This window comes from Dreissena polymorpha, chromosome 8, assembly GCF_020536995.1.
Source record: "Dreissena polymorpha isolate Duluth1 chromosome 8, UMN_Dpol_1.0, whole genome shotgun sequence".
Classification (NCBI taxonomy): domain Eukaryota; kingdom Metazoa; phylum Mollusca; class Bivalvia; order Myida; family Dreissenidae; genus Dreissena; species Dreissena polymorpha.
This window is the reverse complement of record NC_068362.1, coordinates 11,497,819-11,509,451: the sequence shown is the minus strand read 5'-3', so window position 1 is coordinate 11,509,451 and position 11,633 is coordinate 11,497,819. Positions and strand designations below refer to the sequence as shown.

At 40.7% G+C, this 11,633-nt stretch overlaps 1 long non-coding RNA gene across 1 annotated transcript; it reads right to left on the bottom strand.

Annotated features, from left to right (window-relative positions):
- Window positions 1–4,036: 4,036 nt before the first annotated feature.
- Window positions 4,037–11,633, bottom strand: LOC127842076 (uncharacterized). The gene is made up of 2 exons (XR_008031481.1): window positions 10,955–11,633; window positions 4,037–4,884 (listed from the first exon to the last, which is right to left on the bottom strand). It is a non-coding gene; the product is annotated as an uncharacterized LOC127842076 (long non-coding RNA).

Sequence of the window (11,633 nt, the reverse complement as noted above, 5' to 3'; positions counted from 1 at the left end):
CTTTGACCTAGTGACATGAAAATCAATAGGGGTCATCAGCCAGTCATGATCAATGTACCTATGAAGTTTCATGATCCTAGGCCTAAGCATTCTTGAGTTATTATCCGGAAACCATCTCGTGGATGGACTGGCGGACGGACAGACCGACCAACATGTGCAAAACAATATACCCCCTTCGAAGAAGGGGGGGGGGGGGGATAACAAAAACGAAAATTTGCGAATCTGAAAGAACTTTTTTTAAATTTTGTCAATATACCAATATGTTGGACGGCCCCTTTAAATACATACTTTTTCCAAATTTGAATGGGTTGTGTTTATTTCAATATTGTATTCAAACAGTTATACCCTGATTTTGAAAAATGAGATGCGTCTCAGATTATGCAATGACTTACAACTTCGTTGCTTTCAGCGCATTGATAAATGTAAACAAAATCATCAATATTATGTAAATTTCTAAATGACCGAACGATATTTAAAAAAAGGGGAGCAACTCATTCATCTTTAATGATCTGTCTTGACAATATGTACAATTTCCGATTCATTTTGTTTCAGAAATTGAAATTGTATGAATAAGACCATCATACATTTATATTTATTTAAGATGATTGCATGTAAGAAACACATATTAACCTTGTCATGACATTTTAAGTTTCAGTTTACTGAAATGTATGTTTTATGTTCGTATACTTAATGCGTTGTCAAACGCAGCCATCTGTATCTGTGGGGGCAGGGGATATATTTTTGACCAAATTTCGAGTTTCGAAAGGCCGCAAACAGTCAAATCCATTGCATCAAAACAGAAAGTGACACAAGAAAGCCTTTTTGTGTCAGTGTCATAGCATAGGCAATATACATTGAAAATACAACCAAAGACAAGGCTGGCTTCTTCACTTGTGAAACTATGGCCCTTGATCTTTCCCCCCACCCACCTCATTTTTAATGAAAAATTGAGAAATTTGACCCATTTCATGGCATGCACAGAACATTCAAACAGAATGCAATCCTAGTTTTGGCTACATTACTCACTAATTTCATCCCTGTGCTTTGTTTATTTGCCTAGAAAAGTGTCTCCCATACGTTTAGATTTTTCACAATTTACCTTCAAAATTTTGTTCTGTTTCTGCAGCGTGAAATATTGACTTCCGACAAAAGTGAAAACCTCCTTTTTGAAGATTCAAAATTTCCTTGCTAGGGAGCTGTGGCTAGTTGTAATGTTTTTTTCCAAAATTTTGAGACATTCTTTCTACAACCTAACACAAGAAATACATCTTATAAATACCTAATTGATTTTTAAAGACCATAGGTAACACCTACCCTAAAGATATGTAATTTTCATGGACCCCCCTTTCACTGATATATCCCCTGCCACCTTAAGTTTTTTAATATATGCATAATAAAACAAAAAGCTTTTGTTATATTAAAATATAATGTTTAATGAATTAAATGCAACATTTCTGAACTGTATCCTGTGTTTTGTTTGTATTTCATAGTAATTCCAAAAATTCACACAATTCAAGGGAAACAACCAGAACAGAAATAATCAAAAAAATAGTGTTCCTATTCACAACATTTGACTCTATTTAGTAGAGAAGCACACAAGTTATATGTCAAATGTTTAAAATGATTATTGACACTATCAATCAGTCTTACAGATGTATATTCCCATATGATTACATAATACATGCACCAAATATTGATATTCATTCATTAAAATACCATTCAAAATTAGATCACTCCATAAGAAATCACAGCACAGTTATAAAAACAATCACGCTAGGAAAAACAAAGGTGTACTTTTCAAAAAAGGAGAATTTCCAAACTATAAAGTTTCTGCAGGCATGTGCCCTGTGTAGAGAAACAAGTTCAAGATTCTATTCCGTTGAATTCAGACCCTGACCTGGAAAGTGTCGTGCGATTGGGTGATTCTGTGGCTTACGATGTCTTGAATGCGTGTAATCGTTCTCGGGGTCCACTCGTTCTCCCTATTAAACTGCGACCACATCAAACAGTACCACAGTCTGAAAATCAAAGTGCTACAATTGGAAACAGTGGGCAAATATATCTGACTATGAGAACATCATTGTAAACAAGACACAGCTTGGAAACATTTTCAAGTGCATAAGGAACCTTTATGAATGAGCACATATTTTCCTTTTGTTAATGCTTTGAGGCCCATAACTTAAGTACTTGATGTTGACACAAAGTTTACTGTGGCATAAATGTGACACATGCATTTTTGATGACATGGCATGTTTATTTTCAAGATAATATAGTGCATGGTGAGCTTTAAGCCTTAGCCTTTTGCCGCGGAAACTACACCGCAGAACACCATAGACGCTTGGAGTGTACGCCCCCTTCCAGATGTGGCATTCACTTATTATTTCGTATTTTTTATCAAATAAATGCTTCAATCTTAGTCTTTCTTCATCGGTTAGGTGTCACATGAAGAAATATGTTGCCATAATGACTTCAAATAAGAAGAAAAAAAGAATTTATGTTTGCGGCATGTTACAAACCACTATTTTGCATACTTTTCCTATTTTTACCAACTTTTTCTACAAAACTGCAGACTTATCTTGCTTATTTAAGTATTCAAGCTCAGAAAATGTGCAAATGTAGATGCTATTACACAAATATGAGTTTAAACATTGTTTTCCAGTGCGAAACCAGCACACGTGAAATTTTCCTAAAATTAGCAATGGTTTTTACATTATTACCTCCCTTTGTTTTCCATAATCTCAACCATAGCGGTTAAAAGATATATGCAAAATTATGTTCGATTTGTTACCGCAACACATTTGTGGAATACATGTATCAACTTTCGTATGATATACACAATTTTAAAATTTTGCGTTTTGCTATTAAGTTTTTTAATATATGCATAATAAAACAAAAAGCTTTTGTTATATTAAAATATAATGTTTAATGAATTAAATGCAACATTTCTGAACTGTATCCTGTGTTTTGTTTGAATTTCATAGTAATTCCAAAAATTCACACAATTCAAGGGAAACAACCAGAACAGAAATAATCAAAAAAATAGTGTTCCTATTCACAACATTTGACTCTATTTAGTAGAGAAGCACACAAGTTATATGTCAAATGTTTAAAATGATTATTGACACTATCAATCAGTCTTACAGATGTATATTCCCATATGATTACATAATACTGTAATGAGCTGGTTTTTAAGATTGTAGGACATAAGCCCCCCAGGACAAAACCCCCCGGATGAAAAAATGAACATTTGGACAATTGCCCCCCAGTAGTAATAACAGGTAGGATATAAGCCCCCCAGTGCTTATTTTGCATCTGGATATTTGCCCCCCAGTGCTTATTTTAGGAGTGGACATTTGCCCCCCAGTGCTAATATCATATGTTGTTTCCATTAGACTAGTATATCTCTGTATTTGGATTCAGTATTATTTCATATCTCATAAATATATAATCATAGAAACTTGGATCATTATAATTCGAAATAAAAAAGGTCCAGAAACTCACTTTAATTGCCTAATCTTAGGTAAAACAAACATCTTAAAGAATTTGAATTGTTTTTTAATTAATCAATCAAAAGGATTATCAGCTTGTTAGTGGTGTTACATGTGGCGTTGATCATATACTAGTTAATGAAAATTAAAGGCTTCTGTATTTAATCAATCAAAAGGATTAAAAGGTGGTGATAATTGGACATGATTATCTGCTCAATCAAGTAATGTCGTTTAAAATTAGGCACTGGGGGGCAAATGTCCACTTCTAAAATAAGCACTGGGGGGCAAATGTCCAGATGCAAAATAAGCACTGGGGGGCTTATATCCTACCTGTCATTTCTTCTGGGGGGCAATTGTCCAAATGTTCATTTTTTCATTGGGGGGGTTTTGTCCTGGGGGGCTTATGTCTGGATCCCGGTTTTTAAGTACAAAAATGTTTACTTTTTAAATACTTGTGTGTACTGTAGTGTTTTCACCCGGTTAGCTATTCGTGGGTTTTAATGCAATTATCACAACCGCTAGCAAAGATAATATACTAGACTACTCACATGGGCATCGACTGGAATCCACGTCTGGACGGCACCAATCGTCCTCGTCGTCTTCGAGGGAACTTGTCGGCTTCACGCGTCGGCTCGTCGGGTACACTCGTCGGCTCGTCGGGTGCACTCGTCGGCTCGTCGGGTACACTTGTCGGCTCGTCCACGTCACGAAATGGCACTATACATGTACTTCTGGGAATACACTTCCAGGCAAACACGTACTTAAACACACAGCCACCGGCTTACATACACAGTCACAGACTCACTTATATCTTCTGGGAATGGCCTTCCAGGTAAATACGTGTTGAACGCACATAAAATACAATATAATACAATACACACAGGCTCACAGCTAGACACTGGCTTACATACACAGGCTAAACCCCCTGGAACTACTTACGTACTCAGGGTTACACGCACAGGTTCACAATTACAGGCTCACAGTTACCGACACACATATACAATACAATACCATATAATACAATATAAACTATACGCAGGCTCACTATTTCACACACAATACTCACATAGGGACATAGGCACATAAACACATCTACTCACCTCAACGTCCCGTGCACAAGAGACCGTACAAACTCGTGCTGCCCAGCATGCACTATACCGATTTGTCGCTGGTTCCCAGTCACGAGGTATGTGCGCGTTTTATAGGCTGGGCACCGGCACAACACTCCTCCCACTTTTCTCCTTTTGGGACGACGCCACACAGCGAAGGAATCGTACCGGCGCTATATACCGATGAAGTAATAGTGCCCCTCGCGTAAGCACCTTGACCGAACACCTCAATGTTATAGGTCTGCATGCCGGCCAGCTTTCGTCCGACCTCTCTTTCTGCGCAACGTCTGCAATATACCACAACTAAAATTAATTCATCTCCATTAAATGTCAGATACTTCCTTTTAATAATCTTAGAATAATAACCCACAGTAACCCACAATTGGTTATGCCTTAGTGCAAATAGGCTTGCTTACAAAATGCAAAGACATGATAAACGAAAAAAGGTTTCAGTGAATTGCTAATTTGCACAACTATGAAACTATACGCTTTAACCATAAAGCCATAATTAAATGAAATCAATAGTCACTGTGACTGCTTTTAATTTAATGATGCATATAAGCCTAAAATTGTGTAAAAACAAATCTGCCAAAAAATTCGCCTACATTTCAAAACAAGGTCCTGTAACTCCTGTCCTTTTCTTGTCTACACAATGAATGGACAGGAGCACCCACCTTACAACCTATTTTCACAAATTTTAACAAATAACATAAATGCGACAAATACATCCGCTTTGCAGCACACATGAGAAGGCCCTCACCCCCACATGGAAATGCATAATCTACAATAAAAATCATCTTGGTTATATTATACAATCACAAGAATTTTAACAAAGGGACTACAAATGCGTTAAATACATATCTAAGTCGCAAAAGGTTAAAAGTATAAGAATAAAAATAATCTTATTTTTGTCCAAGTATAATACCTTTAATTGCTTTTAATGTTACAAATTCATTTTATTGACATTATCTGGAGGGAAATACAACTAAAATAAAACAAAAACTATTGTACCCACTACACTCCTCCCACTTTTCTCCTCTTGGGACGCCGCCATCATGGTAATCGTACAGTCGCACCCAAGGCAGAAAAGACAGAGACTCAAAGGGGACTATGATTTCCCCCTTCCCGCAGGCACAGGAGTGCCTTTGCCAAGCGGGGTACATACAGACCGCTGCATTCTAGCGGTTAGTGACCAATATGTTTCTTGCATATTTAAAATTCCATCAAATTAGTAAAATAAAAAAGAACATTCTTGTCGGCTATCGTCTGACAATTACTTAATCAAGAAAAAACATTATTGTTGGCTTTTGTCCAACAAGTACATTCCCTTATGTATTAGAATGTGGAGATCCCACTGAGAAATAATGTACTTAACAAAAATAAAAACAAAATAAAGTGTACATGCACCTGGAAACACCTCCGGCCATTAACAAAAAATGAAATTGATGCATCATGACAGTTGCCGTCAAGCATGGTCACGTAAAAAATTCAAAAGACCTGCAAATATTGTTTAAAAGAACAATTCCGGGAAATACCACTTCCGGCCACAAACAGTATGGAGTGTGACAGTGGTCGTCCGACAATGTCACATCCGACCATAAGGGAAACCAGACTTCACGGGAAATAATCAAACACATCCGTGATTGTGCAAAGCACTACTTAGCACGGTAATACAAACATTACAGGAAGTAAAGCGCGGACGGCACAAGATAATTTGGGACGACACTTTATGCCTATTCATTAAACCCTCATTTCGCAGAGCACTGCTCAGATTAATTTCAAGTTTATAGTTCCAACAATATTGCAATAAAAGACTGGGCCTAAACTGAGACAATAGGACATATATATATATTCAAAACAATCTAATCAAATTAATCAAAATGTTTAAGAGAACTATTACTTTTATACTCCGCGTACTTTAGGTAATATTCATTTATTGTATGGTGGTAGTATATGTGGAGTTCTTATTAAGTATTTGGGCATACTATTATGATATAAAATATATCTCCCAGGAAACAATCATCAATCATTTATAAATGAATTTATTTAATGAACTTTGTCTTCATTCATCCATTAAAATTTTCAACATTACTCTAGAACTTAGTTTCATATGAACTATGCTTTTACTATAACTACAACTAAAGTAACTACTACTACAGCAACAACTTTTACTACTACTACTACTACTTCTACTACAACTACTACTACTACTACTACTACTACTACTACTACTACTGCTACTGCTACTGCTAATACTACTACTACTACTACTACTACTATTACTACTACTACTACTACTACTACTGCTACTGCTACTTCTGCTGCTGCTGCTTTTAGTGTTACTACTAGAGTATACCCTTACTATAAAAAACATTTTGATACAACAATCCTATTTCAAATCTACTTTTATAACAAATACTACTACCACCAATCATAGTGTTGACTTTAAATTGTAAAAATGCAATATTTCCAAAAAACATTGAATATGTCTTAACACAAGCAAATTTATTATAATCAAAATGTTTAAGAGAACTATACTTTTGTTATTCTGCGTACAACGTAATACATTAACAACACCGCGAATAGGATAGAGTTTCCAGTAACTAAACATCAGAGTAGTAAAGAGGATCACAAAAATAGGTGACCATACCGCTGTTTGGTATTATGTGACTGCAACGTTACTGTAATTGTTTAAATTGGGGGAATATTGTATTTTTAATTGTTTTCCTAGTTTTACTAACAATTAACCTCGCCATTTACAATGTTAGGCGGAACAGATTTTGGAAGTTAGACGCTCTGGTGGTCGCCAACCTAATTTCCAACGCTGGGACCGCTCCCAGCGGCGAGAACTAGAGGGTCGCCACCCTCTTAAGCCACGCCTAACAGGCCTTCGAAATTCATCCTCCCTTCTTTTGTCCGGGGCAACTCGGTATCCGGATGCGCCACCCCCTCGGTGGTCACCCGCGGCGACTCCGTATCCGGTCGCACACTTCCGGCGGTCCGCCGCAGCGACATCAGCCGGATCCACATGTCTGGCGGTCGGTTTGGCCCCATCTTCAGTGGCCGACCTGGCCATCTCTCGCGCTGCCTGGCCAATTTCCCCTCCCTGGGCAACTTCTGCCGCCTCTCGGCTGGCTGCTTCCGCAGACTCCCCGTACACCCGTTGTACGCGAAATGCATCCACGCACACAGGATCCCCATGGTCTCCTTCAGTGATATTGCCAATGACCATCCCTGGATCACGGACGACATCTGGCACAGTTGGCTGCACCAAGGGAACTGCATCGTGCACGTCCTTGGCATGCTGTGGGACTCCCCTCTCAAGGTTCAAAACCTGTCCATCAAAAATAATGGTGGCCTCTGCCATATTAATGATGGCTCTGCCTGGATTTACCAAAATGTCGAACCCAAGAAGCATATCGACATCTGTCGGAGCTACATGCAAATGCTCCCGATACCAGCAGTTGCCAATCTTTAACTCAACTGGGCCTACGACAAAACTCGGCATGGAGTAGTCCCTTCCTGTCATCAACAACTTGACATCACCCAGCTTGGGAGGTGGCTGCTTCATGGCCTCATACATCCGATCAGAGATAATACTGACCTCTGCTGCCGAATCAACCACTGCGTCAACCACGATATCTCCCACCTGCACCTTCATGCAGAACTGGGACACCGAACCTGGCTGGTTTTCATGAACCACTTCCGGTTGACCCGACTGCTCATCCGCTACCACTACGGGCGCTTTCTCCTCATGGTTGGCCAAGGACATGGTATTTTCAAGACAATTCCGCTGGAAATGTCCCAATCCACCACACTTAAAGCAAGATATGCCCCGCCGCGCCATACCAGGATATTCGGCCCAATTAGACCCATATCTTCCTCGCTTGGATCCCTCAGGGCGGACTTTTGAATTTTGGTTCCGATGCCCACGTAAACCTCCGCCACCCGCACCCGCAGGATACATAACCTGGCGTTGGTCGTCGTACCACCGGTTCCGGACCTTCCCTGGGTAGGGGCACTCCACAGGGTATTCGGCATAGCCTTTTTTATTTCGAAACGGCTTACCCGGTTGTCGGACAACGGGATCAACGGCCGAACTTCCAAAAGAGTTTGACAATCTCCCCACAGCATCCAGCAACTTCTCGACCACCTGGGTCAATTTATCGACCGCCGACACACTGACCTCATCCGCAGTGGGTGCTTTCTTCACCTCGTGAACCCACCTTGACTCTTCTTGCTCAGTCTCCTGGGTAGGGGCACATGCAAATTGAATGTGATGGAACATTCTAATTTTTTCAATTGCCTCTCCTATCGACTTTGGTTGCTGCATGCTCACCTGCAGGCGTGCTTCTTTGTCATGTAGCCCATAGCAAAACTTTGCCACTGCCTGCTCGGTGGCGTATGTTTGGGGCAGATCTCGGAATGCCTTAGTGGCTAGCGTGAGTACGCGATCTGACCACTCATCCAATGATTCTCCTACCCCCTGAGAAATCGCCTGGAAACGCCCTTGCGCAGTAGCAGGGAGCTCTTTGGCGTCGAAACGCTCTTCCAGACGATGCAGTAACTCCTTATAAGGGACAGTTTCCCTGCCTTCAGTTATTACTGCATAGAAAGCTGACGCTTTTCCCACCAAACACCAAACCAACCCATCGGCGCGCTCATCATCTGACCATTTGTGCAATTTGGCATAGCGCTCAAACTTGCCCCGGAATACTGGCCAATTGCTACGACCGTCAAACTGCAAGTTTTTAGGTATCGGGGTAATCACATCCTGATTACTCGGAGTAGCAGGATTTTGTGTAGTTGCATGCAGGAGTGCAACAGGAAGGCTCGGTATTACAGGCGGGTTGATGAGCGTCTGCGTAGCCGGCTGATTAGGTATTACCAGTTGGTTGATGGGTACCAACATAGCAGACTGATTTGGTATGCTAAGTTGGTTAACGGGCGCCAGGTTAGCAGGCTGATTGTACATGCTATGTTGGTTAATAGACGCCAACGTAGCAGGCTGATTGTATATGATAGGCTGGTTTATCGGTACCTGGGGTTTTGTAAAAAGGGGCAATGGTTCCCTCATTCTAACCTGAAGCTCTTCCCAGCAAGCCGTGATATCCGCCTCCAAGTCGGATATCTGGGAAGCAAGCTCGGCCTTTACCCGATCCTGAGCATAGGGCCCCTCCTTTTGGACAGGCATACCTACCCCCCACCTTTCGTGTGAGTCAACTGATCCACCTAATAACAACCGCCCCATCCCCTCATCATGGGTTTCATCCTCTTCCCCAAAGGCCTCAGCCAACAACATTGGGTTAGGACGGAAGTCCAACAACCGCATATCCTCTCGATCCAGAGGCCGCCGAATAATCACTCCCAACGAGTCTGGGGACAGGTTCCCCGTAATCTCCCTAAACTGCACAATGACCTTAGCCAATTTTGGCCCCACCCCCGGAATAGATGTCAATACATTGGGAGGGTCAAAATTTACTCGTATTAATTGTGGCCCCGGTGAGCGACTCTTGCTGCCCACGCAACTCATCATTGCCAATTTATTTATTTAAAATAAAAAAAAATACTTCGGAAAAATAAAATTCCAATCAGCGTAGAACTGGACGACAATTAACATAAAATTGCTCACTAATAAACGATAAATAAAATCGCTACCGCTGTTGTTCCTATACATAGTTAATCAAAAACTGCAAATAAAAAAACACGTCGCTTTAACTTTACGTTAAGCACCAATTTCCCGGGACCCAGTTTACATTCGCAATAACACTGCTCTAAAAAGAATTATATATAGACAAAACTCGTGCCCGTAAACTTCTATTTCCTCGGACTTTACTGATACAAAGCAGTCAACCAAACACGTTTATTATGAACTGCTGCGCACAGAATTCGCGCCAACTAATAACGGGAAAATTGCCAATAAAAAACACGTGGCCGTCCGTTGATTACACAAGCAATGAACCTGTTACAAACAGCATTGGACAATCACGTTTTTTAACAAATATTTCATCAACTGATAACACGGCCGGCGAATGTGAACAATGAAAAAAAACTATGATGCCGTCTGTTTTTACACACGACTAAAAATAGACGAAAGATGCGTGCAACAGTTAAATTATAGAAATAACGTTTTAAAACGAACGCAGAACTTTAAATTCGATTTGACGGTCCAAACTTAATTTCACGATGCCGATTTATTTGCAACAAAGTTAAATATAGAACTAGCCTAACCGTTAAAACACAATTACACAAACCCCATCCGTACTACCATTGTAGTGTTTTCACCCGGTTAGCTATTCGTGGGTTTTAATGCAATTATCACAACCGCTAGCAAAGATAATATACTAGACTACTCACATGGGCATCGACTGGAATCCACGTCTGGACGGCACCAATCGTCCTCGTCGTCTTCGAGGGAACTTGTCGGCTTCACGCGTCGGCTCGTCGGGTACACTCGTCGGCTCGTCGGGTGCACTCGTCGGCTCGTCGGGTACACTTGTCGGCTCGTCCACGTCACGAAATGGCACTATACATGTACTTCTGGGAATACACTTCCAGGCAAACACGTACTTAAACACACAGCCACCGGCTTACATACACAGTCACAGACTCACTTATATCTTCTGGGAATGGCCTTCCAGGTAAATACGTGTTGAACGCACATAAAATACAATATAATACAATACACACAGGCTCACAGCTAGACACTGGCTTACATAAACAGGCTAAACCCCCTGGAACTACTTACGTACTCAGGGTTACACGCACAGGTTCACAATTACAGGCTCACAGTTACCGACACACATATACAATACAATACCATATAATACAATATAAACTATACGCAGGCTCACTATTTCACACACAATACTCACATAGGGACATAGGCACATAAACACATCTACTCACCTCAACGTCCCGTGCACAAGAGACCGTACAAACTCGTGCTGCCCAGCATGCACTATACCGATTTGTCGCTGGTTCCCAGTCACGAGGTATGTGCGCGTTTTATAGGCTGGGCACCGGCACAACAGTA